Here is a 27,973-nt window from a genome sequence, read left to right as displayed (position 1 = left end):
AAGGGGTGCTCCAGTCATGATGCCTTATTGAATAATGACACTCTATATTTGGTTTCTGACAGGTGTGTGTGTGTGTGTGTGTGTGTGTGTGCATGAAGGTGGGAGAGGAGTCTGCAACATAATGAAAACAATATTTTATGGGAGTCTTTGCCTTTCTCCTCCAGCCTGAAGCCTGTCTTTAGCAGAGTCTTTGGCAAAACAGATGGATGCCCAGAACTGGTGCCAAAGCATTTATTATGTAGCGAGAAACAAGCTCTCCTGCTGACTGCTCTCTTCTGCTGAGAAATGTTGACCGTACGTGCTGAACACCGGGTGACAGGAACAGACTATTTCATGGCTGGGAAGGAAATATCAATCTGGACTTGAGTGGAACAAAGTGGGAAGGCAGTGATTGGAAAAGCTCAGTGGCTGGAAAAGTTGAAAGGGACAGACAGGGGGAAATAATACTAATAATCAGAATACAAGAAGCCAGAAAGGCAAAAGAAATGAGTGCCCATTCTACATTCTGCTAAATATCCAGGCTTCCACCCAATGCATGCAGGCAGGGGCTCTTACTTGGAAGAGATCCATATTCATTCAAGTAATTGGTAAAGGTTCAGCAACAGACTGATGAATCCCAGGAGTTGTGATTCAGGAGTAGGGCAAGAAGTTCGGAACTGGATGAACCCTCTTGTTCAGTGGATGCTGTCCCCTGCTTCCTGGAGGAAGGCCTTTGCCATCCTCTGCTGGGAAGGTCCAAAGGCAGGTCATTGGAGAGAACCGTTATCCATTCTTCCGCCTCCAAAACAATTAAAGCCTCCCTCTCTTCCAACTCAGGTTTCCACAGTTCAGCCACCACCTTCTTCCTCCTCCTCTGCTAGAACTTGCTAACTCAAGCTTGATCTTGACAGTACTGCGGGGCTCATGACAACCTGTAAGTGTGACATCCTACAAAGCTATTCAGACAATTATAGGAAGCAAGGAAGAGGAAATGACATGGGTAAGTATAGGGATGTTGTTAAGTGCCTCCTCCATTTTTTTTCAGTGCAGTTTCAGGATTTGCGCCTCTTGAAGCTGTAAGAGATCTTCCCCCCAAAACCAAACATGCAGGATATATATGCCACCCATCTGTGTTGCCCCAGCTACTCTGGGTGGCTCTCAACAAAATATTAAGAACACAATTAAAAAAGCAACCATTAAAAACTTCCCTGTACAGGGCTGCCTTCAGATGTCTTCTAAAAGTCATATAGTCATTTATCTCCTTGACCTCTGCTCAGAGGGCGTTCCACAGAGTGGTTCCCTGTAACTTCACTTCTCACAGTGGGAGAAGGCTAGAAGGCCCTTGGAGCTGGAAATGATGGGTGTGAAGATGCTACTGCAGGATGAAGATGCTAGGAATGAGCAAATTTTAGCTTCTTGCTTCTCCAGTGTTAAATTCAGTTCTCCATATTTCTGCAGCAATTGCATCATATTATTATTATTATTATTATTATTATTATTATTATTATTATTAATTATTATTATTATTTTAAAAGTCACAAAAATCCACCAGCATCTTAGTGCAAATATGTCCTAATATTTATTTAGTTAGTTTTGACTAGGATATTAGGAAATTAACTGCCAGATGCAGGAGAGGCTATGAGTGTTTGTTTTGAACATTTGGGTCACTGATGATGCCCATCTTCCAATTTTCTGAATGCTATTGGAACAAGCATAGCCTGGTGCAACAGGCTTATCCTTCCTTTTTGGAAAGTTCACCTGTAGCTGCATAGAGAAAATCCATTCATTTCAACCTTAAAGAAAATTAATGTTAGCTTAAAACCAATGTACCTTGGCCCTTTGGCTGAATCAAAAAAGGCCAGAATATGAGTCCTGGAGATATTGTCTGTTGAAAGTGAATGAGATGACTCCTAAAGACCCCATCCTATTACAGTTCAGATCCTGTAGATTCTACAGTTCAGTAATAGGCTTTGTGTGTGTGTAAATTCTCTGACTTCAAATGGATAAACCAAATGTTGCTTGAATCATAAAAATAAACCAGCAGAATTTGTACTGGATATATTATTAGCATCCACCACATTGCTAGCAAACAACTTGTAAAGCATATGGTGAGAAATGTCTTGTGCGGAAAACATTTTCGAAAGGATCAACTCATCACATGCCAGGTTTTTTTTCCTGCCTTTCTTTTTGCCACCAGACCACCTTTGGTTTTAAAATGGAAGATTAGGTTAGTTAACAACTAAGAAGACACAGAATAAATGCACATTTTACTAAGCAGATCTCATTTTATGCAATGTTGAATATAGGGCACAAAAAACTCATGGGTGAAACCTACCAGAGGGCAAAGTCTGGCCCATATAGATAGTGGGGTCTAGGTGTATTCTAGGTGGGGGCCATTTTATCATTATTTTATTTATTAATTAGACTCATCAAAATGTAAGGGATCCTAGGGATCATCTATCCCTACCCCCTGCAATGCAGGAATCTTTTGCCAAATGTGGGGCTCAAATCCATGACCTTGAGATTAAGAGTCCAATACCCTACTGACTGAGCTATCCTGTCCTTCATCCAAAGATCACAGGGTGGATATCCTGTTGGCCACATGTGCCCCCTCCCCCAGGCCCCTCTACCCTCCCCTTGAGACTCTCCTCGAGGCACATACACTTGCCTCAGGGCCACACCCTTCACTGGTCTTTCTCAAGTGTTTTTACTTGCCTGGAAGTTGTCCTTGAATTGTGATAATGCTTCTTCCTTGCTCAGATGGAGAGGTGTGTGGTATGTATGTGTGTGTTTGTGTGTGGAAACCTCTGGGTTTTGTGTAGTTGGAACATAACCTACTATATGAAGGTATCCCAGCCATTGTGCCATGCCCAGTTTCTTCTGGGCCTACCAACATTTTCCCTGGTCCTGCTAACTGGCCACTAGAAGGTTGTCAATAAGGAAACACAGGCTTTAAGCTGGGAGTCAGTCTCACAAACCCAGTCATATTCCATGCACCCTTTCAAAAACTGTACTTGCATGGAATTTGCTGTTGGGCCCCCAACTGAAGATCCTGATAAAATCTATTTTTGTTTAAGCTTGAAATTGTATGTTCAATGCCTTTAGAACTTTTGGAAGCCGGATGAGGGACACAGTGGTGGCTGGTATCCATTGGACATCGGGGAGACTAGCAGTAGGTGGAGCCAGAGCCAGTGATAGATGGAGCCAACTCATTCTAGGTTTGTCCCCATCCTTCTCCCTGCTGAGTTCTACAGGGGCAACCCTGGCACTAACGGCATGAGAGGTGATGTTTTTGAGGGTTCCTCAGTTGTCGTGCTGCCTCTAGAGATCTGTCAATAACCATCTATCCTCTGGTTCCATCAGGTACTGAAGATGTACCTCTTTACTCAGGCCTTGGGGTCTTCTTGGAGTTGCTGATGATTTAGGTTCCGAGACAGCTTCATCATTGTGACTCAACCCCACATTGCAGGAACAGGGGAGTTAATATTATTATTGTGGTCTTTTCTGCAGAATTAAAGTCTTTCAGGTCAAGGATGGGGAGCTCAGCTCAGTCCTGCCCCTTCCTCTGCTCTGCTCTGAAGCAGGAGCTTTGACACACTTTTGGCAGTGGAAATGCTACACCAGCAGAGGAACATCTCCCCTCAACTCCACCCCTCCATCTGATGCAACAAGGGTTTGGATTGCTCTGTTTGTGTGACTGCAGCTAATTAAAGAGTGCCCAAGGGAAAAAAGACCTTTCTAGAAACCTCCATTCTATCTATGCTAGCTATCCTGTTTCAGGTGGCCAGGTTTCCTTCCTTGTTCTCCAGCGAGAGACAGTGCCATGCCACCTACCCACTTGCACAGCTATTTTCATCCCCATCTTTCATTAAGATCATTAAAGTTTGAAAAAGTTGCCCAGGGATTAAAAAACAAAAATGTTTTCAGATCATCTCCTGCTCCTAAAAGTCTTGCAGTGGCCGTTACTCTATAAAGATTCAGCTCCCCCCTCCATCTCCTTCGTTTCCATAGCAGCTTGACTCTTATTTCTTCAGCGTTTGCTTCAGATTGCCCCCACTTCCCACTCTTCCAATCTGCCTCCAGCCCCCTAAAGTGAGATGATATTATATAGTCTTATTAACCTTTTCTTAGATTCGGCACTCTTTTTGCCCACCCACTCCAAATCCCATGTAGCTTCTTTGTGAGAAAATCCCACCTACGTCCTAACGAGATGCATCATCGCATGCTGGAATGTCAAGGCAACATGGGAGAAATAACTTAAATTGCACAAGGAAAATCCAGTTCTTTCTGGATCCTCCTTGACTGTAATAAAACATTCAACGTGGGGGGAAGAAGGAGGAGAAAAACAGAGAAATCTTGTGATCAGTGGGCACCTACCACTTCCCACTCATGATATGAGGGTGTAGGCAATACTTCATACAACGCATGGTTAAATTGTGGAATTTCCAGCTGTAAATAAATAGCGGTTAGCTTTAATAGGTTTATCAATGGCTTCTTGGTGTGGCAGATTAATGGAACTTCCATGCAACAGAACAGGATGCCAGATGATTGTGACAGACAAAAGTAGCTGTCTGTCCCAACAGTGGTTGTCCCTCCTTGTTGAGCAATGGAAACAAGGACAAGGAACATCAAGGGGAAGGGCTCAAAGGACTAGCCCCAGAAGCACAGCTATCACACAAACTAGGGTTGCCATATTTTGAAGAGCAAAAAGGAGGACACATTTGCCGACTTCTACTTTTAACTATGGGACGCAGGTGGCGCTGTGGGTTAAACCACAGAGCCTAGGACTTGCCGATCAGAAAGTTGGCAGTTCGAATCCCTGCGACGGGTTGAGCTCCCGTTGCTTGGTCCCTGCTCCTGCCAATCTAGCAGCTCGAAAGCACATCAAAGTGCAAATAGATTAATAGGTACTGCTCTGGTTTCTGTGCACTGCTCTGGTTCGCCAGAAGCGGCTTAGTCATGCTGGCCACATGACCCGGAAGCTGTACACCGGCTCCCTCAGCCAATAAAGCGAGAGGAGCGCCGCAACCCCAGAGTCGGTCACGACTGGACCTAATGGTCAGGGTCCCTTTACCTTTACCTTACCTTACATTTAACTATGGATTGCTCCCCTTTTGGGAACAGGCATGCATAGCCACAATGTAGTGAGGAGCAGTTTGAAAGCCCTCTTTCAACAGCCCTGTGTTGCTCTTTGCAAAGTCTGCCTGCTTGCCTGCCTCTCCTCTCCCCTGCGTCCCGCCTCAAAAGCAGCCCTGCATTTTGGCCCTGCATTGCTTTGAGTGGGCAGGCCTGCCTTGGGGCAATCTGGAGTTGTCTCAGCCCAATTTGGCCAAAGCTCAAATCTGTCTGAATCTTCCCAATTTGATGAGGGATCTGGGCTTTGCTCAAATCTACTAGACACATATCTAAGCTGTCAAAAGCCAGTGTGAAAATGTATGTTTAGCATCTGAGAAAAAAAGAAAGTGCCAGATATACATCTATGGGGAGGGAATTCCATAATTTGCTGCATGTCACAGCGAATGCCCTCTCCCAGGCTGCCACCCCCAAACGTCTAAGTGTGGCGGAGCTACCAAGAGGGCCACCTCTGCCTATCTTAATACCCAAGGTGGATGGAGGCAGCAACATGAGTGCATTGAATTGCACCAACTGGGCCTGGATTGCAGCCCAACTGTAAGAATGGCATATGCTAAAAGCTGGAAAGAAGAGTGCATCACTGCACAAAAATGACTAGAAAAATTATGTGGCTCTGCCTGGAAGTCTAAAGTGACTGATCATAACCATTTTGGGAAGAAGTCACAACATGATCCAACTTTGTAAGGTTTGTGGGCTAGGGAAGACTTTTTTAAAAAAAAGCAGTGGTGTCTTCCTTTTGGAAAGACTTTATGAAATATTTGTGTTTAAGGCAGTTTTTGATCTCAGTATTTATGAGTCTTTTAAAACTCTCTTTGAACTGTTTCAGAAGATCAATAACAAATTAGAAAAACCCAGGGTTTCTTTTGTATGTAGTGTTTTGTTTTCTGTCCTTAATAAGATCCTCATATTTTTAAAACTTGTGGAGGTCATCTGTAAGGACTGGCTTCTGCTTTTCATCAAGCAGCTGCTATCCCTTGTTCTTTATGGTTGTTCTGAAATGGCCTCTTTAAATTTCCCACAGTATTTTTGGGCATGGAAATGAGGTAGGGGCGGGAGAGAAAGGAGAAATTCTGCAACAGTTTCTCCAAGGCAGAGATGGGTGACTCTGTCTTTTTTTTTTTTTTAAGAGATAACTTCATATTGCTTTTATATTTCATACAGCAATAGGACAGGAAAAATAGCAGCAACAAAGGATACAGGGGAAAGCAATACTTCTGTAGTGTGTTCCAAGTTACAGTCAGTCAAATGGAAGAGTTTTTCCAGGATAATTATGTACCAATGGAGAATGGCATTCATGTACAAGAGGAGCAGCATATTGTACAAAAAAATTAGGGACAAAATTCGGATGTGTGCTGAGTCCTCCTGTCTCTTAATCGCCGAGCCAATTTATCCATGAGAGCAAGTTGCCAGGTTTGTTCATGCCAGTCCTTTGTCACATCTGCTTCTAAGGATCTCCAAAATTCAACTATAGTCAATTTTGCTGCTGTCAAAAAAATTAGGAGGTGCTCCTGGTCTCTGTGGGAAATTGCAGTCAAACATAACTATGTATGATTGCCAGTTAGTGCATGAAGGGGTTAAGACAATAGAGCTGGAGTCCTAGACTCAGCTAGGTCATGCCCTGTCTTTTCCAATGAGAGGAAGTGAAGCCTTCTCTTCCTGTTCTCACTCCCTCTACACCATTTAACTGACCAAGGAATACATGCCTAAAGCAAATTCTGAGCTTAGAACATGTGTTTGAAGCTGTCTTCCTGTATTTTCTGCCCAAGAGCATTCTGCCGGTGTTCTCCTTGCTACTGCTTGGATAAATGCATGAACCTGACCTTTGGAACATTTTGTAAGTAAAATATTTAAAAAGTGTGTGGTCTTTTCATTGCAAGAAGGGTAGAAAGAGGGGAGCACTTTGCAAAGAGACTAAATGGGACAAAAGGTTTAACAGCCTACATTCCTAAGGCTTCACTGTGCTGCTTGACTTTGTGTGGTTAAACTCTGCTACTGAGGACTCTCTCCTGTGGGAGAGTCTGCTTAGCCCTGCATTTTGAATCCAGGCACGCAGCCAATTATTTTGTTATTCACCCCACACACGTGGGTCACAGGGATTCATATTTTTCCTCCCACGGTCTACTCCTACTCTTGTTCCTGATCTTTATTCCCCCATTGTTCATAATGTAGATGCAATTTTGTGTTTCACCTCAGGTGCAAAAATGTCTTGGGCCAGCCCTGCTGCTACCTCAGTTCATGTCTGCACAGCCCACAAACCTGATATATACCTTACTTTGCTGTGTCATTTCACCCGCTTTTTGACTCAGAGGAACGGTGGCTGCATTCACAGTTGGCTCTGCCTGCCACTGGTTGCCAGCTATTAATATGTTTGTCATAAGTATTTGAAACCTGTGAAAATGCCAGGTTTCACAGTGACTCAGAGCAAAGATGCAATTGGACTTAGCAATGAGAGCGATCTCCTTGAATATGCACCAAAGCACCTGTCTTCTTCAGCCCAAGTAAGTCGTGTCCATTTCCATTAGGTTCACCAGATTCACAGGAAGCTGTTTCATGTTGAATCAGACCATTGGTCCATCTTGCTCAGTATTGTCTACCTTGAATGGCAATGGCTCTCCAGGCTTTTGGGTAGGGCTCTCTCCTAGTTGCCTTATGCTGAGTCAGACAAGTGGTCTATTTAACTCAGTATTGTCTACACTGACTGGAGTGATTTCATTTCTAGCCTACCTGGAGGTGCTGGGGATTGAACCTGTGACCTTCTGCATGCAAGACAAATGTTCTACCACTGAGCCACAGGGCTTCCCCTCACTCTTCCTTCAAAAGTGTCCTGTTGGTGTCTGCTCTGCCGGTAGTTTTCCATGAGAGACCTCTTTTGTTATGACCCCATTACCCTTTCACATGCTTCTATGGTACTTACCTACATTTTATACATAATGTAATTAGTTCATAGAACTTTTTTTAACAGCTATTTCCCCATCTAGAACTGGTGAAAAACATCCCCGACCACCACTGCACTCTGAAGATCCTGGCGCAATAAGATTCTAAAGCCATGTGAACATTCGCCTGTTGGTGAGTAACGGTTGTGAAGCGCTACAGATTTTATCAATGCAAAGGGCATTTTCAAAGCTGAAGTGGTATTTAACGAGACCTTTCCTCCCACAGCATCTGATGTTGTTTGCCCTTAATTGCATCTCTTATGCATGCCAGCCTCTTATTTATGACAACAGGATGATAATCAACATAAAAAGCCATTGAGCTAATACTAAGTGTGCTGAATATAACCCAAGGCAGGGAAGGAGACAAGTGGATCAAGAAGCAGCTCCTGCTCCTATGACATCTGGCAAATGCAAGAGATTAATTCTCCATGTCTTTAGGCTCTCGAAGAGTGCTATAGATGAAGAAATGGCTGGTGCTTATTGATAAGACATCTGCTAACTTTTGTTTCCTGGGGAGTATGCTGGAATGAATGAAGCGAAGAAGCTGTCTCAGCTGCAATTACCTGGATGATTTTTGGTTTCGTTTGTTTAGGTGGAGAGGAGAACAGGAATGATTTCAGCCTAGCAAGGTGCTTCTGCAATCCTAACTCCACAATTCTTACAGAGCTGGTAAACCGTTCATCTGATATACCAGTAGGAAACTCATTCATCCAAGTACCTATCCTTCTGTAGCATCTCAGGTTAGGTTCAATCTCCAGCATCTTCACGCATGTCTTGGGAGAGACTCCTGCCTAAAATCCTGCACAGCCACTGCCAATCAGTGTGTACATACTGAGCTAGATGGGTCAATAGTCTCAGTATAGGGCAGCTCCCTGTGTTTCTAAGTCATCACTTAAATCTTGGCTGTGAAAAATGCTCAGGTGAACAGCTAGGTTTTTTGCATGCACCAGAACATTGTCACAGATGGAGCCCATTGTACCTTAGCGGGAGGTGGCTCTGGAGGCCGGACAGAACAGGACTGCCCCCTGGTCATTAGAAAATGTACCTGCACAGGTGCTGGAACAACCTTATTTGCAGATCTCAGTGGATGGACTGGACTATAGGGGAGAAGACAGTTGATGAATTAAGAGGGCCCCAAGTTGTATAAGGCTTTAGATGTCAGTAGCAACACCCCAAATTAGGCTTGGTAGCAAATGGGCAGCTTAGAGACTTGGGAATCTGTGCCAAAACTCCATTGTTTTTTAATTTACCACAAAGCAGGCATATTTATTTATGTAAATTGAAGCTAATGGCAATAGATGGGCTTCTCTTAATGTTGACAAGGTACGCCTAAGTGGGAAGACAGACCTAATTTCATTTCCACTGGACAGCAATATTTATGAATTTTAATGGTTTTGTGTCAAAAGTTTGATACACAAATTATGAGAGTGTTACTTAAACAAGGCCACATTTTTAATTAAGCAGGAACCTGAAACCAGCAAGCTAGCTGAGCAATTTGCAAAAGAAAAAAAAAGAAAGAAAAAATGTGATAAGGGAAATATTTTACCATTGGGATTTAATAGCTACTTTTTCTGTTTTGTTTATTGCTTTGTCAAGTTAGTTTTACACCTAGCAGAAGGTTATATGCAATTTTATGGAAAATGTGTTTCTATATTTCATTAAAAAAAAAAATTAGTTAGTTCCCTAATGCACAAGAAAATAAATTATAGGAGTGAGTGAACTGGAAATATCTGCAAATTAAAGAGAAAGTGGAAAATAGCTCCTTTTATTACTTGATTAGATTATATTGGAGTTTGTCCCTTTTTATATGTAGATTTGTGCTTTTTTATTTCTGGTGCACATTTAGATTCAAATTAATTGTGTTAAGTAGGATTCAATTCTAGTCTCTTAGTGTTAATTCCATGTTTATTGCCTGTTACATTCTCATATTAAGCTTGATCATTGTAGGTGCGAAAGTGGGACCTTTTTTCTTTTTCTTTTCTTTTTTCCTTTTGCCAGTCTTGTAAGCCAACCTTGACTTGTCTGACTTTGTAAGGGAGTGGGTGGGATACTTTTTTATTATAAGGGCTCAGAGGCAGATCTACTAGGAAACTAATAAAGCTTCAGGACTCTTAATCCCAGAGGGGCCCAGAAGTGAATTTATTCATGCATGTATACAGTGGAACCTTGTGTTATGTACCGTCCTCCTTGTGAACACTGTGGGTTACAAGCTCCGCTAACCCGGAAGTAGATGCCCCTTGTTGCGAACTTTGCTCTGGGATGCGAGCGGAAGGTGCGGCAGCAGCGGAAGGCACCATTAGCAAAAGCGTGCCTCGGGTCATGAACAGACCTCCGGAACTGTTCATAACCGGAGGTACCACTGTATAACATTTCCTTAATTTTCACTCCCCTTCATAACTTGCAAAATATAGGGCATAGGAAATATTTATTCACACCAGTGACTTTGACATGTGAGATAATCCAGTACAGCAATTTTGATCAAAATCAGAGGTATAAAGGTAAAGGTAAAGGGACCCCTGACCATTAGGTCCAGTCATGACCGAATCTGGGGTTGCGGCACTCATCTTGCTTTATTGGCCGAGGGAGCCAGCGTACAGCTTCCGAGTCATGTGGCCAGCATGACTAAACCGCTTCTGGCGAACCAGAGCAGCACACGGAAACGCCGTTTACCTTCCCGACAGAGCGGTACCTATTTATCTACTTGCACTTTGAACTGCTTTCGAACTGCTAGGTTGGCAGGAGCAGGGACCGAGCAATGGGAGCTCACCCCATCGCAGGGATTTGAACCACCGACCTTCTGATCGGCAAGTCCTAGGCTCTGTGGTTTAACCCACAGTGCCACCTACGTCCCAATCAGAGGTATAATAGTTATTAAAAAATAAAATGTGGTGATCTCTAGTGGAACAACCCCAGAAGAAGGCAAGTGATTACCCAGATCTTTTTGCTGGTTGCGAAGGGGCCCCCAGAACAGTTCAAGCTTCAGGTCCCCCAAAATGCAGATCTGCATTCCTTCAGAGGGAATCTCTCAGGGATGCATAGGAGGGTGGGTTGGGGCTGTAGATGAGACCTGAGCTGACAGTGCACCACCCATTTTCTTTAAGCTATTCTCTTTTTCTCACAAACTTTGCTTACCAGTTTCTCTCTCCCCCCCCCCCTTCTTCTCCTTCATTGAATTTATATACCGCCCTATACCCGGAGGTCTCAGCACAGTTCACATAAAAGGATCACAGTATATAAAATAAAAATAAAAGTAATAACCCAATAATACTGCCCCACCAAAAGAACCACATTTTAAAAGGGTATGGGATGTTGATCAGGTCAACCAAAGGCCTGGTTAAAAAGGAACTTCCTTGGGGAGAGCATTCTTTATCCCCTTCTCTCCCACTTTCCTCTTGTATTATCCCCCCTTACTCCCTCTCTTCCCTACTTTTCTCTTTCATGTTACTTCTCCCCTTATTTCTCTTTCCCCATTTCCCTGTTAGATAACCCCCGCCATGAGCACAGCAGTGCAGCAATCATAGAACCATCATAGAATTGTAGAGTTGGAAGAGGGTCCTGAAGGTCCTCTAGTCCAACCCTGTGTAATGTACGGATCTTTCTACCCAACATGGGCCTCGAACCCATGGCCCTGAGATTAGGAGCCTCATGCTCTTCCCTGATGTGAGCAGGGAAGCTTGCAAGATGGACCCATTGATGCCACTGGCCAGCAGTTCCCCTTCACTGCAGTGAGGGCCCTTGCAGTCAGACTCTGACATCTTGCACAATTAGTGCCCTGATTCACTCGCAGAGTTTTGTCCTTTGAGGGCAGCTCCTTGCACTGGAGTACTAGCCTACCTGTGTAATTGTCAGCCAGCTATTGAGGACCATTTTTTTGCTGACTTCAGGCCCTATAAAGCCCAGCTTTTGGAGCTTGCTTCTCTGGGTAAGTTGATTCTGGTGCGAGTACATTGAACGGTCGCTTTAGAACCATCACATCTCAGCTTTTTCAGCCAAGATATAAATGAGCCTCCTGCACCCAGCTACTTTGCTCCTCACCTGGTGTAAATGGGGAAACAAGCCAAGTAGCTCCAGTAAACTATGCCTCCCCATTACACCTGCAAACTATGGCAAAATAAGACAGAAAGGCAAAGATGTTAGGTCAACTTTATATCATAGCTGTCAACGTTTCCCTTTTTTAAAAGGGAAATTCCCTTATTCTGAATAGGATTCCTCACAAGAAAAGGGAAAAGTTGGCAGCTATGCTTTATATCCTAGCTTATTCACAAGTCATCATTTCCTGGTTCAGATGTGACAAGAAGCTATCAGCTGTGGCTTCCTGGGGTGGTTTGCAGCACACACAAAGGAAGAAGTGGCTGTATGCAGATGCATGAAGCTCATTCATATCTTGACTTACTAAGCAGAGATGTGATCATTCAAGTACAGCTGTTGCTTCTAGTCCCTCTGATTGCTTCCTTGGTATCAAGGACTGATGCCTAGACCTTGGGCTGCTTTACATAGGACACCTGCTTCTGACCCACTTGGATGGACAGCCTGTCTTTCCTGGGCCCTGACCTCTGCCAAGGTCTGATGAACCTTAACTTCTGGAAATTAAGCTAAGGTTGAAATCAAGCTTTGTGTCTTATGACTCTTATGGAAATGCAGGCTAGGCAATTGCAGTTTATGTATAGGAAAATTTTTAATTTTTAATACATTATTCTGTTTTTGTATATGCTAGAAGCTGCCCAGAGTATCTGGGGCAAAAGCAGGTCTCCCTGTTGCCCAAAGCAAGAAGCACACTTGATCAGAAGCTTCTATAAATGTCATGGAATGTTATGTGACCATTTCGTTGGGGCTGAAGGGCTGCAGCTCAGTGACAGAGCGTCTTTCTTGGCTGCAGAATGTCCCAGGTTCAATCCCTGGCATCTACAGTTGGTGCCTGCATCCGCAGAACTACAACCAGTCCCTGTAGACATTCCTGAACTCAATGGACCAGTATAAGGCAGCTTCCTGTGCTCCTATGATCTGGTCTATTGGTGGAACAAAACACCCTAACTTACTTATTTTTAGCCCTCTTCTTGGGCCAGAGCTGGACAGTAGAGCACAGGATAGCATCTCTCTGGTCACAAGTTTCCTCAGTGTGCACTGGAAGCTGGATCCAGTGAATGCAGAAGGCCACTGGGTCTGGGCCTTCTCCCCTGCACCTAGTTTGCATCCAGATAGTCATGAGGAGAACCTTGATTTAGTGGTAGGACAGGTGGTTTGCCTGCAGAAGGTCCCAGGTTTGATCCACAGCATCTTGAAATAAGGCAGGGAAAGAACTCTGCCTGAAACGGGAAAACAGCGAGTGTAGGCAGCTGGCAGTTTCCTAGGTTCCCAGTCCTGTGAAGAGACCCTTGTCAGAACTGACATGAGTTGGAAGTCAAAACAAGAAATATATGACTAGCATACTCTGAGCATACTCACCAACCAAGAATGCCACTTTTAAATATGACCATGCAAGGCATGTCACCCTCAATCAAAATGTTCGGCTTGATGATTGTGAAGTTTAATAGCTAGATTAAGCCAATTAATTCCCCCCCCCCTCTGTTGAGTTAGTCAGTAGGGAATATTTTTTAATCAGTGTGTCTGAGAATTAAGGGCATGTTTGTTTACTTAGTTTGGGTTCTGATATGTTATCTCAACTGGGATTTTTATTTTTATTTTTTAAAGAGAGAGCTTTCCATCATATAATGAGAGCTAGCTTTTGTTTATCAACTTTTATGCTCTTTCCCTTCTTTCATCATCTGGAAGAGGCACCTGTAGGGATCTTTCATTACTATACAGATGTATTTAAATGCAATTGACCAGCTAAATTCTTTGATTGATGGACAGTCTTACTGTATAGTCAAGGATTGCCTATTTGCAAACTAGTCAATTGGAAATAAATGTTTTTTTGTTTTTTAAAATATGTGTGGAGTCTTTGCACAGGGTGATTGCAAGCAATATCACTTCTGGGACAGAGTGAATTTAACTCCCCATATGATCTTATTTGAAAACATTCAGCGTCCCTGTTGGGTCGAGTTGAGTCTCTTGCAGGCGCCATCCTAATTTTCCTGTCACTGAGCTGAAGCTTTGATTGAGGGTGACATCCCTTTCCAAGGACAACTTTAAAAGTGACATTCTTGGATGGCAATTGCCAGTCACCAGCTCAGAGTATGCTAGTCATATATTCAGCAGAGCTGTGGGGCTTTGACTCCCAACTCATTTCACTTCTGACAAATACTTTACAAGGGAATTATTTGCAGGGGTACGACGCGTGATGGACTTGAACTGGTGTCAAGGAGATTGCATTAAAGCTGGCTATACCCTTCTGCTGCAATCATGCTGACCTTACTGAGTATAATGATTCAACCCATATGCTTCAAATCCTTGCATAATGGTGTGTGTGTGTGTGTGTGTGTGTGTGTGTGTGTGTGTGTGTGTGTTGGAGTGTTTTCTCATGTAAAAGAAATAGGGAAAGGTCGATCACCAATAAACATCTGAGGTCACAGAAGCTAATTTCAGTTTATGAAGACAAAAAACAAGCTCAGCCAGTTCCTTTCTGTTCCCAGCACACATGTACAACAGGGGAAGCTGCATGTGCCATGCCACCCTCCAGGGCTGATTTGCACTTTGATGTATTTATTATGCATGTGTATTATATGTGAAGAGATGCAAGTGCCATCTTCAAACACTTTGCATTTAGTTCAGAAGCTAATTAGCTCTGGGAATCTGTGTTTAAAAATAATTAGAGTTGCTTCAAATGTCTGATTGACCAATATGTGTCCCCCCTCAAATAACCCATGCTCACAATTCAACAGAGTTCAAGGGATTGCAGTTCAGCTCGGAGCTCAATCCTGTATTGCACTGGCAGGCAGCAGACTAATATTAGTGAGCCCATCTCAAAAGGTTCCGTGGGGAGCCTGAAGCTCAGTGCTTGGAACCTAGCCTGGTGATCAGCCCTGGACTGTGTGCACCAAGGCCCCAGAGATCTCTTCAGGCATAACAGGGGAAATGCTGGCCTCTGAGATTAACCCAACCCGTCTCTTGGAGCACTGGGCTTTGGGAGGTACTAGATGCAGGGCAGTAGTTCCTGTTCTGGGAGTGGGTGGTACAGAGAAGGGGGCATGGCAGGAGTATTTTTGCATGCTGAAATATTTTTGCAGCAGGTTCAGATTATAAATTATGTTGTTCTTTGTGCTTTAGGAATGCTGGAAAGAGATTATGAACCTGCTTCATAGGCAGGGAAGTTCAGGTTTGTGATGTACCATGATTCAGCCTGAGATCCTTGAGGTCATTGTGCAGGCACCCCTAATAAGAAGCCGCTTAAGTCTGCATGAGGAAAGGAGGTGAAATAGACAGCATAGTTCATTCCAGCTGCAGCGTGGTTCCACCACTCCGCAAAGTCAGCCTCTTGCTTTCTCCTGAACTGGCTGGGTTATAAGGTCAGCCACAATTACTTGACTGGCCAGCAACCTATCTGCTCTTGTGTGCAGCGCATCAGCATTCCTACCTGCTGCTGGCATACTGGCTAAAATTTATTAACAGTAAAGGCTGGTTCATGGGGGCATATCAGTTCAGAGACTGGCACTGTAAGTTGGCCTTTTCACTTAGTCTCTGTGTTGCCCTCTGCAGGGAGGAGGGTGACTCTGCTGCCACCTACTTTAGGGCTCCCTGTCTTCTGCCCGAACAGTCCCAATGGGCACCGACAACCACATTTAATTAAGATAAATTAACTGGAAAAGCATTCACTTACTTTATGCACCGTGTCAACGTAGAACACAAGCTGCCTTGTAGGCAACCCTGGCAGCCTCACCATTCTTATACCTTAACTGTTTTTTTAGGTCTGACCTTTGCATTCTGGAAAAAAAAAATTGTTTGGTTTTATTTCTTTTAAAAAATGGATTTGGCTCATCTCTATGTGTACCAACAGAGCCCAGAAGGAATGATAAGGCAGTCTGAAATAATCGTATACTTTACATGCAATTGCACACGAAAGAGAGAAAGGTCACCGCTGCATCTTAATTTGATATTCGGAGAAAATAAGTGTGGGGTTTCCATAGCACTGATGAATGCACATCACACAGGGTTGACTTACAAATCCCCTCTGCCATGTGAAAAGATACAAGATTGCACACTCCCCCTTCCCTGACTTCCAAAAATGAGGAAAAGGCAATGCATACTGAGAATTCTGAAAACATAAAGAGGGAGTAGATCATCGCTTTCGGCAGAAAAACAACTACTAGAAAATGGAAAAGGCTGTGGCAGAGGAAACCTATTTATTTTCTCATAATTCTATGAAACGGGTTACCCAGAGAAATTAACTGGCAGTAGGTTCAGGCTAGACATGAGGATTTGCTGCTCTACACAACGCAAAATTAAATCACAGGCTTCATTAGCAGGAGATGTGGTGATGGGCACAGATGGCTTTTTTTTTGCTGTTTTAAAGAAGGCTGAAATCAGGGGTAGGGAATTGCAGACCCACTTGCAGCACCCCCACCCCCCACCCCAGGGGGCAAAGTCCCAAGAGCAGCCCCAGATGTAAACAAACTTGATTAATATAATGTTGCAGGATTTAAAACTGGCCACAACTTTATTGATTGCGATGTAGGTAGCCTTTTGCTCAGGCACTGGGTTTTCAGCCTCCTGAGGTCATGCCTGGGATATGGACCCCGTGAAGATGCTCTTCTGATGTTCCTTTGTGAACCTCCCTGAAATCTTCAGATGAAGGGTGGTATACAAATTTAACAATAATAAATAATGTTGAATAGTCATGCCTACCCTTTTCTCTCTTCCCTCCCTTCCTCTCTCCTTTCACCCCATCCCTCCTTTTCTCCTCCTAGAGTGGAGTTGGGTCTTTTATGTAGGAGGGCATTTGTCTGCTTCTTGCTCTTCTATCCCCCCACTCCCCCCTTTTCTTTTTTAAATAAAGCTCAGATGAATACTTTTGCATTGCCATGTATTTCGGACTTCTTAGTGCTGTCTCATCATAGCTCTCTCTCTCTCTCTCTCTTTCTGGGAGGTGCCCAAACAGTAGAAGGTTGAAAGCAAATGGGAAGAAAAACAACAACACATTTCATCAGATGTGTCCCCATACTCAACCACCGTATCCCATCCATTAGAAACTACACTAGCATAATTAAATACAAAAGACACACACAGAGAGAAAGAGAAACCAGTAGAGAGAAGTGCAATGAAACAAAACCAATAATAATAACAACAGTAATAACCATGCTAGGGTGCATAAAATAGAGGGCAGCACAGAAAGAAAGAAAAATGAGAGGAAAAGGGAAAGGAGAAAAGAGAGAGGGGGGGGGAACACACATACTCTCTGTCTGTGTATAGTGCAGAGTCATATAGTTGAAAATAGGTTGTACAGGGGGATCTTATCTCCAGCCATTTCATTCCAGTAGCTTATTTTTTTTAAAGGTTCACTAAAGAAAATTGGCCAGTAACAGATAAATTGCATGCAAAGGACAATAGAGACTTTAAAAATGAATGGAAATCTTTTACAATTTATTTACAAAAATGACTTAAAGAATTGGACTCAGTGGCAGGTTTTGAATAAACACCCACTATTTTATTTAATTAAAACATGGAGGAAAATAATGTAGTGACAATTTATGTATATTAACATGCAGAAGATAACAATTTTTGTAACAAACCAGAAAGGGAGAAATGAGGGAAGTCACCAGGGGTGGGGGGGGGGGGAGAGAGAGAGAATGAAAAATGTAAAATTGGACAATTGTTTTTTGTAACTTGTTATAAAAGAGGAAATTTAATAAAATGTTTATAAAAAGAAAGAAAGAAAGAAAGAAAGAAAGAAAGAAAGAAAGAAAGAAAGAAAACTGGCCAGTGAGGTGATCCATTGCTCTCATAAGCACCCTTAACAAACTACAATTCACAGAGGGCCGCCAATTTCTGGTTCGCCTCAGGGGCCAAAATGTATGAGCCTTTGTAGCATTCAAATAATGCAGCATTCCAAAGGGTGACCCTCCTGCATTCTGGAATGGTAGATCCCAGTGGAATCACAGCTCTGGTTGTGTGGCTCTTTATTCCCCTGTTCCAAACTGCAGTGGACAATGCTGTCTGCTGTCATCACGGCTCTGAGGATCAGTACTGTACCTCCCACCTATTGTGCCAATTCATCAGGGTGGCTTTGAGGCATTGCAATCTGCCTTTATATTCCAGGCTTTCCTGAATACTGAATTTTAAATAACAGCAAAACTGGAGGCTGTTGCAAATCAGGTACAAATCACACACTGAATATTCAGAGCTTTCTGATTTGTTGCTTGGGGTGTCAGAATTAATTAGTTATTGAGGAAATGAGAGCTGCTACCATCAGAACAAGGTTCGGGTTTTTCATCAAGTTTTTAGATTTCGGCAAAAAACACATACTTTACCCTTACAATGAAAACAGAAAACAGCTTAATTATTCCCATTACATCCTCCAATCACCTCTGTCATGCTCCTTTTGATTCAGTGACTTGCCAGGATTTACCCATTGGCACAATAGATATTTTTAGGCACATTGTGAATTTTTTGACTAGCTCACTGGCGCATACAAATTATCCATTTAAGCATTGATTTGAAAATAATAATATAGAGCGCCTCAGCAGTGTGTCAGGAAGGCATCAAATGGAGTTGTTCTGTAATTGTAGGCAACAGTTTACAGTGTTGAAGTAGTGGAGGGGAGAGATCATTTTAAGTTTCAAATGATTCTAGGGTGGTTGAAGCTAGGAGAATTGATGAAGCAGCTTCACCATTCTGATGAAAGAACCTCATGACCTCCAGATCTCCTTTCCCTATGAATTATGGCAGGTGGGAATAGGGCTCTTTCTGCAGTGGTGCTTGCCCTATTGAATGACTTCCCACTTGAAGAAGATTGGAAGAAATTTAAAGTATATCTACAGAAACATTGTAAAATTAAGGAATGTTAGAAGGATGTTGGAATGAAGTAATGTGGTTTTAGCAGAAATGATATAAAGGATTAAGTAAAAATGGAATGTTAATTGGTGAAAGAACAGAATGTAAAATTATAGTATATTAAGATAAATCATTAGGATAAAAATAAAGATGGAAAGGATTTGCTGAAATATCTAATTGAATTAGAATACAAAAAAGGGAGGTGTGAGGAGGTCAAGGAAATAAGCAAAGGAAAGAAAGTTATGTAAAGGATTGATTTGTTTTTTTTTAATTATCTGCATCTTTTCTTTCGTTTTTTTCTTTGTTCTTGTATTGTTCTTTATTTTTTTCTTTTTGTAACCTTTGAAATCTCAATAAAAATCTATTGAAAAGGGAATGACTTCCCACTTGAGTTTTGACATGCACCAACGCCAGTGCAAACATGGCTTTTTGAAAGAAGTATTACTGGCCAATCTTTTAAGCAATGCATCTCCCATTGGGCTAGTACAGTTCCATCAGGGCTCTAATAACCTTAATATCACCTTTGACCTCAGCCTAGACCAATCCACACAAGAGGTTCCATTTCTGCATGCTGCTCTGCCACTCTCTAATGGATATGTAAGCCAGGGGTAGCCAATGGAGAGGTGCAGCAGTGCGTGCCTGGCCTCCTATAAGTGGCATTGCTGTGCTAATACTGGAAGGAGAGGAGAGGTTGGTACATGCTTACTTTCCCACCACTTTCCCCTCTTGGCAAATGCGCTGATACTACTGACAAGAGTCCACAAGCCTTACCACCCTTCCTCTCCAGCCACCCTGATATAAGCACCACCTGATACTGGAAAGCCACTTACATGCTTCACTTCACTTTCACCTAGGAGGACACAAAAAGCACTGTCTTCAAACAAGCCCTACAATACCATCACATCAGTTCAGGTTCATCATACAGAGACTCACAACTCAGGAATTTGCACCAGGCATTCCTCAGACTATGACACCTACCCAATGATGTGAGAGGTTGGGGAAGCAGATAATCAAGGTCAGGCTGGTGTCAAAGAATAATCCACTACAGGACAACTCAATATGTGAAAATGACAGAACACCACTTCTCGTCACTTAACAGCTTCCAGCTGAAACCACTCAAATTTGTCACCAGTTACTAACAGCCCTTAGTGGACAATTATACTTCTCTCTCACAAGCCTTGGGTACTGGCCTGTACTTGCTCACAGACAGCCCCTTCCCAACCTAAAACAGCTACTCACCCGAAACAATAGGCTACATAACTGAGACACCCCAGATGCCAATGCTATCTTCATGCACAGTTTTGAAACATCTAATAACGTCTTCTACAACAGTCAGTCAGGGCTGAGTCTGTTCAGGGTGCTTAAACTCCAAGAGTCGTCCAGGAATGCCTGCCTCATGTTAGTGTCAGGTCTACCTATGAAGCTTCCCTCTCCACATGAGCCTCTGTGGCCTTGGGAGGGAATGGATTGGGTCCAGGGCCTCTGATTTTGTCACCAGAAACAAACTCTATGTAGGTCTAGCTGTGGGTTTGCAGAAAGCTGGGTTCATTCGAATCAAGCAACAATATCAGGATATAGCTTTTTTTTCTTGTTTCCATGGAAATTGGGGCAGGGGAGGTCTTTTCTCTTTTAATTTTGTCAGCTTTCTGAGTTCAATTACAAGCCAAAATAGCACCATGCAATTATGGCAGTAATGTATTCTTATACTTACATTCAATTTTAATTACAGAGCTATTTTGACAAATCCATCAAGTATGTGTAAAAAAAAAAAACCACACACACCAGAAAAAACAACCATGTATCACAAAACCATTGCACAAAAATAAAACACAAATCCCTAAACAATAGTTTGGCAACAGTTGTTAAGGTTGCTTGAGAAGACAGAGAAGTAACATAATATGCTAGGAGCACTGAGTTACTTGTATTTTCAATAAAATGAACTTGTGTGTGAGTGTGCAATAAGAACTTCAGAGGGCTGATGTTGAGAGAGGACATGGCAAGCTACATAAAGGGGACCCGAACAGCCTCTATCAGCAGCCATACTACCAGGTTACATCAAAGGCTGAAGTGAGACAGGCAGGCTTCCTCCATTAGCCTGGCTGGGAGCAGGTTTTGTTTGGCACCTCCTAGGACTAGGTGAACACGTCAATTTCAGTGTCTCCCATTTCTCATTTTTCCAAAACAGATGACATGTGAAATGCATGATTGCATTCCATGTATCTGGTTCTGCTCCATTAAATAGCAGTTGTTGTGTGGGAAATACAGTTAAAGACTAGAAGTGCAGAGAGTAACGCTAGCATTGTAACCTGTTGAGGGAGCTTATAATGGAGGCCTGGTAAGAAATCTTTACAAATAATGTAAATGAATAAATTAGGATATGCAGATTTTATGCAAATCTGTGCCATCTTTGTTGTTGATGATGTGTTTCCTCTCTTTTGGTAATTTGTAAGAGGACAATGATTTGTACTCAGACAATGGGCATGTTTCACCTTCCTCATTTATTACACATATCAGAGACCCGTCCTCAAAATCTTGGAACTGGTCCCTGAACAGACTCCAAATACCTTTTGTTACTTGAAGGGCAACATCAGCAACAGCTTTCAAACATCTGTGCCAGCATAGAAGAGTGGGTTGGGATGCCTGCCCCTTCTCCATAAAAATCTCAGCAGTCCCTGAAGGAATAAAATATGAAGCTTTTAAAAGAACCACTATAAACCCAAGAGCAAGGCTGACTGGAGTAATAGCTGTATATCTCCAGACTGCAGGGAAGGCTGGTACCCTGTGACTCAGGAGGACGTTTTGGGAGCTAACTACTAAATCATGGATGAGCCTAAAAGGAAACACACACACACACACACACTAGAAAATGACATTGAAGCCATACAGGCCAAACAAATGTCCCAAAGTAGCACTATAATATGGGATGAGAGAGTAGGGCCACTTCCAAACTTCATAATTATTTTCAAATATTCTGCTCGAAACAAGAGGGCCCATATCTGCCCCCGGGGACACAGACACACAGGGGAAGCAAGGTGTGATTTGTCATGTCCATTGATATGATTGCTAGTTTCTCGATATGATTTGCATTATTACAGTGGCTGTAAAATGTGGCTATTTCCCATAGCAAAGCTGGCTGTACAATTTTCAGGATTCTGACTCCTACTGACTTCCTACTGAAAGAGCAAAAGAAAACACTGCAGTGTTACAACTTTTCCAGATTCTCCAAGTGAGCCTATTTTCCAGGGACATCCCTGATTTAGAGACGCCATCTGGGTTTCTGCTTTGATCCCACAATATCCCACATTTCCTTAGGATGTCCGTATTTTCATTGGAGAAATGTTGGAGGGTATGGAGTTATCCAACCCCCAAGCAATCCTGTATAGGGAAGGGTTTTTAAAAAAATCTTTCATGTTTTATTCTGTTTTTATATAAGTTGGAAGCTGCCCAGAGTGGCTGAGGCAACCCAGTCAGATGGGTGGGGTATAAATAGTAAAATGATCATTATGGAATGGGACGTCCCTATTTTCATCAGAGAAATGTTGATGGGTATGCTGTTCTATGCCATCGAAAGTGGAGAATGTGGTCTACAGTAGGGAAAGGGGAACTGCTTTAAAAACGTTGCACTGTATCCAAGTGGCAGGCAATGCAAAAGACAGAATTAGAGAAATGTCACCCACACATTGTATAAACATAAAAGGAGACACACAGGGAGATAAGAGGTGGAGAGGCAGGTCCAACCTTGCCAGGCCGGAGGGGGGAAGTGCTGAGCCTGTGGGGTGAGCATGGTTTGCCATTCCCTTATCTACTACCTGAGACGATTGCCTCAGTGTGCAGAATGGCATCTGCACTGGCCTGCACAGATTGTAAAGTCCAGAGTCCAACAAGGTGTGCAACCTTACCCTTTTAATTCCACAAACCTCTCAAGGGCTTCTTGCAAAATGGGTATGTAGGAGGCAATCCTAGCGCAAGATCCACTGGGATGAGCAGCTTTTGATGCAGTGGCTCAGACAGCTGATTCCTCTCACAGCTGGGCTCAGCTGGACTTAAGTCCCCAATCCTAGCTCAGCCAAAGATGCACCAGTGCAACTTGTTCATCCCAGCTCAGCTGGCTGAGCTGAGACCAGTGTAAGTCCCCCAAAAGGGGTGTGGAGAAGGTGGGACCAATAGCGGGGAATATAGGGTGGATACTAAGCTATCTGCTTGGTCATGTGATCTGCCAACCCAGTGTATAACACTCCTTTAAATATTTAAAAGCAAGGCTAAGGCAGATCAGCAGCAACCTTGCTGATGGAAGAGATTTGGCTCTGGTGTAACTTTATGCCAGCTTAATTTACACCATTCCTGCCGTTTGTGCATAGAGCTGCTCCTGTAGTCAACTTGGACTGCATCTGTGAACGAGTTTGCACTGTTAGAATGCTGAACTAGGCTACTCTATAGGTTCACCAGGAACAGCGTTTTCTGATAGCTAAGCTCTACGGCAACCACAGGAGGTCATGTTACAAAAGGCCCATCACAATCTTCAGATTGCTCGTAATGGGAAGCATTAGCAATAAAACCTTCAGTTGATTTTGAAGGAGAATAAAAAATGCATTCCAGTCTCTCTGTTCCTGATTGCTATAAATATGTATTTGAATGACTTTCACAGTTGCAGATTGCCTTGTATGTCATATTTATGGAGGGAAATCTGTATCTATAATGCGACTCCAAGTGTTAGTGCTGTGATTTCAGAGTTAGTTAAATGCTTTTCTCCCCCCCCCCCACCCCCCACCATACATTATCCATTTTCCATGCCATGAAATAATTAATAAATACAGGCAGGCAGATAGTGACATTTACTGTTGCTGGGTAGTTTCAGTTAAGGAGGTGGGTACAAATAAATTGTGATTAATAATAAATAAATATATATTCAGATATTGGGATCGCAGTGACATATTTCTTCTTTTCCTTCTTCTAAAAGTCAAAATTATTGCCATGCTCACCTTGCTTTTTTGAGCAGTGAAATGAACTTTCGGGGGGGTGGGTGGAACTTAAGCAGGCTTTGTTTCTACTGGAAGGAGGTGACTGGAGATTCAAAGCATTTGTCATAGTTGCTCTCATTTACAAGCATGCAGGTTGAACATGGGTGAAGAACTGCTTCAAGCACCCCAGCCTGTCAGCCCGCCAGATTCATTGCACTGTGTCAGATTTCCATAGAGACCACTAACAGCTTTCCAAAATGCTTCAAATGTATTTTTGTTCCAATATCTTGCCTCCTGACCACACACATGTGTGTGTGTGTGTGTGTGTGTGTGTGTGTGTCTGTGTGTGTGTGTGTGTGAGAGAGAGAGAGAGAGAAGGCTACAGCTTTCTATCCTGATCCATGGTTTAGTATATGCATGGATATTTTTTATGTACATTATGTACAGTGCTCAGTTGATGGAGGGAAAGGTTGGTGGTCTTTTTATTAAATCAGGAAGCACCCTCCAGGGCTCCTTGTTTTAGCCATGATATTGTCTTTAATCCCCAAGATCCAGGAAATTCTGGGAGGGGGGAGCATGGTGGCCCTTGAATGAAAGTAATGGGACAAATAATCCTCCCTAGTAATCTAAATTCATTCTAAAAATGGGGTGCAGAAGGCCTGCCTTTATCCCATTCAGAAGATTTAAGGATGATCCAGCAACATTCAGCCAGCAATACAGGGAACTGATTTTAAAATTGGAAAACTGAGAAACTGAGAGAAACTAAAAATTACAAGATTCATCCATTCTTACTAATCTGACCACATTGGTCTGATTCATACAATGGATTAATTGGTTATAGTGTGTATGAATTATTGTTCAAGATCAACCACCCGACCCTACCAACTAAACATTCCAGGACAGAGGACTTTGAAGAATAAGAGACACAGAAATCATATGGTAAATTAGGTCATTGGCCTCCAAATATAGTTAACTCCGATCCACTTAGCACATTCATTTTAATAAATTCCACCATTTATTTGTTTTTTTAAAAGAAAATGCCCAACCAGCTCTGGTGAGATATTAATAATCCTCCTGACTGGTGATCAACTTTGAACTTTCCAAACCAATATATGAACAAAACACAGCTCTCCTTCAAAATCTGCACTTTCCAGATTTTGTAATGCAGTTCTCCAACTGCATAATGCATTCATTAGTGAAAATGATGTATCAAATTGCATTTTGGGGGCAAAAATGCATGTAGCCAGGCGAAATTGAATACAAAAATGTATACACTTAGAGAAATATGCATCCTGTTGCCATCCTCTTCTCATAGTGGCCAACCAGATGTCTAATGGAAGCCTGCAAGTAAGATCTGAGCACAAAAGCCCTCTCCTCTTCTGGGGTTTCCAGAAAGTGGTATTAGGAAGCATCACTGCCTCCAATACTGGAGGCAGAGCATAAACATAATAATGAGTAGTCATTTATAGCCTCCAGGAAAATACATTCAAATATTCATTTAGACTTTTCTTTAAAAGAAAAAGATGCAAATATATGAAGAAAAGTGGGGGCAGGGTGGGACCAAGCCTAAGACAGAAGAAATGAGAAATTGAGAGAATCTAAAATGGACAGATTTCTCCATCCCTAAATAAATGAGGTTGTTTTGTATGTTGCAAAGGAATCAAAGACCATGAAAGTTGTTTCTATAGCTAGCGTCCTCCCTACCACTTCCCCATTCATCTGCTCATTCAGCTGATCAAAATGAAACTGCAATTTTTCAACCCAGGATTCCTTTCCTCTTCTGATAGTTAAAATTTTCACCCGTTCCCAGAGAACTCTGTAGCCAGTGCAGTGCAATAAGCACATGATGGATGGTTTTAATTCTGTATTCTCAGGCCTTCTTCGATGTTGCTTCAGCATCAGTGAGAACTCGGTGCTGAATTAAATCAATGCCATGTCTGCTTATTGCTATGGCTCCAGTGTCCACAGGGTATATAAGCTTACATAGATTTCTGAAACTGAAACCAAAACTTCTCACTACAACCCGAAGACAAATGCAAAATTCTGTAATAAGAATCAGTGTCTAAACATCTTCTTTTAATTCCATGATAGCTGGGGGCTATATTTTTGACTGGGAGGTAAAAACAACCCCATGTCAGAAAAGAAAGGGTTGGGGATCTGCTCTGAGAATTAAACAGAAGAACATAAGAAGAGTCTTGCTGAATCAGACCAGGATCTGTTTTCCAGGATCTTATCATAGGAAGTATACTCTCTCATGGGGAAGCTTCAAAAAGTACCACCTGTACTGTACTTTCTCTTTGGCTTTTGGAGTTTTGAATTAACAAGCCTTGTTTCTAAAGCAGAACTGATGCTATGGGAATTCTCCATTATTCATTGCTGTTGTTTTCATTTCCAAATTTTGTACATATTGCACTACACGTTTGGTTTGTTGCCCTACTTGTCAGTTCCATTAGCTTACGTGTACCCTCTGTAATACCAGCATGCATGTGTGCATTTGATAAAATACTGTCACTAAAAGGAGACTCCAATCTTGCTGTTATTATAGGCACTGTTGCCTCGAGATTCTTTTGTGTGTGATGTTTTTACTGATCAGCCTGATTCCCTGTGTGCCTTGATAAAACACCCCCCTCCAAAGGCCACTGAAGATGATTGTATGGATGGATGCTTCAAGAGTGCTTTTATGTGGCTGACAGAATTTTCTCTATGTGAACCTTCAGAGCCTTCTCATACACCATAGTTGTTTTTGTGGGTCTAGGAATTGGGACCCTTCTCATCATAGGATCTATAACTGGCTCTTAAATTTCTCATCCTCCAGTGCCCTCCTTATCTCTAGCTCACCATTGGATTTTTGCAACTGTTATATCCACCCAGTCTTCCTTTTCAGCTCCATACTCCAATGACTCTATTGCCCCCTAAGGCTACTGCCTGACATGTAATCCTTCCTGGGATCTGTACTTGTATTCCTCTCCCACCCTCATTTCCTTGTAGCATTCTAAGCAGCACATTGCACTGCAGTGCTCTAATCCACTCTGCTCCTCTGCTCCTGGTAGCTGCCTCTTTTGCAGCCTTGGTGTGTGCATGAACTGTCCTTTGATTAGCCAGTATTGTGGCATCCTTCTCCAAGCCTGTGTTTGCATTGGGTCAGGCTGCAAGAGGAGCAGCCACCTCTCTCTCACACTGGTGTTTCATGAATGTGCAAGACCACATGTGCACATTTGTAAAACAATGCACAGAAAGAGCCTTGATGCGATCATATGAATATTCACATGAATGTTGAATATGGCCAGTGTTTCATTTCTGCATACCTACAATATCCGTATTTTAAGAATGGGGTGGGGGAGTCACAAATAAACGGGAGGAATGAAAGCTAAGCCCAACTGTGCATGCTTTGATTCTGGAATTAATGTTAACATTTATTTGCATTAAAGCAGAATTCAGGTCAACTGGGACAATGGCAGAATGATGCAGAGCGACTATAAAGGAACATAATGGGAGAAAGTCTATTGCCCCTGCTGCCTCTGGACATTAAGTCTCCATTTTCAGCTGTCATGGCTAAGAGCTATCACTAGACTTACCCTCCATGAATTTCTTGAATCCTTTTTTAAAGACATTGTGAGAATCACTACAGCTTGTTTAGCAACAAATTCAACATGTTGATAATTTCATGTTATATCCTTTTGTTTGTTCTAAACCTGTTGCCAATTAATTTTATTGGATGGATCCAAGTACAAAAATATTTTTGGTGTTTTCATGGTTCTAGCATTGTTCAGTATTCTATAGACCTCTTTCATTCCTGCTTTAATCACCCTGTGAGCTTGGGGGCTTCCCTTAGGCATCTAGTTGATCACTGTGAGAACAGAATGCTGGACTAGAGAGGCTTTTGGTCGTATCCAGCAAGGTTGCTCCCAGGAATGCTGGGAGGGAAAGATCAAATCACTTCCCCCACCCACCCAGTCAGTGCCCTATGGCTAGCTGTAAAAAGCCAAAATGGACAAGGGTCAAGAGGGAGGTGGTTGGTGACACTTCTTCAGCAGCTTGTCCACATCT

The 27,973-nt window shown here is 42.6% G+C and overlaps 2 long non-coding RNA genes across 3 annotated transcripts in view; one reads left to right on the top strand and one right to left on the bottom strand.

Moving 5' to 3' along the window:
- Nucleotides 1-27,973, bottom strand: part of LOC307208346 — a 364,268-nt gene that overhangs the window by 230,254 nt on the left and 106,041 nt on the right. The window lies entirely within an intron of this gene.
- On the top strand, nucleotides 878-26,393 carry LOC307208319. 2 transcript variants are annotated; one of them, XR_013835087.1, is made up of 3 exons: nucleotides 878-979; nucleotides 8,091-8,178; nucleotides 25,242-26,393. It is a non-coding gene; the product is annotated as an uncharacterized lncRNA (long non-coding RNA). The 2 variants fall into 2 exon arrangements; XR_013835088.1 differs by lacking the exon at nucleotides 25,242-26,393 and adding an exon at nucleotides 8,272-9,662.

The sequence above is a fragment of the Podarcis cretensis genome (assembly GCF_951804945.1).
Source record: "Podarcis cretensis genome assembly, chromosome: Z".
NCBI classification, from domain to species: Eukaryota; Metazoa; Chordata; class Lepidosauria; order Squamata; family Lacertidae; genus Podarcis; species Podarcis cretensis.
Note: the sequence above shows the minus strand (reverse complement) of the source record. Positions and strands in the feature narration are given on the sequence as shown.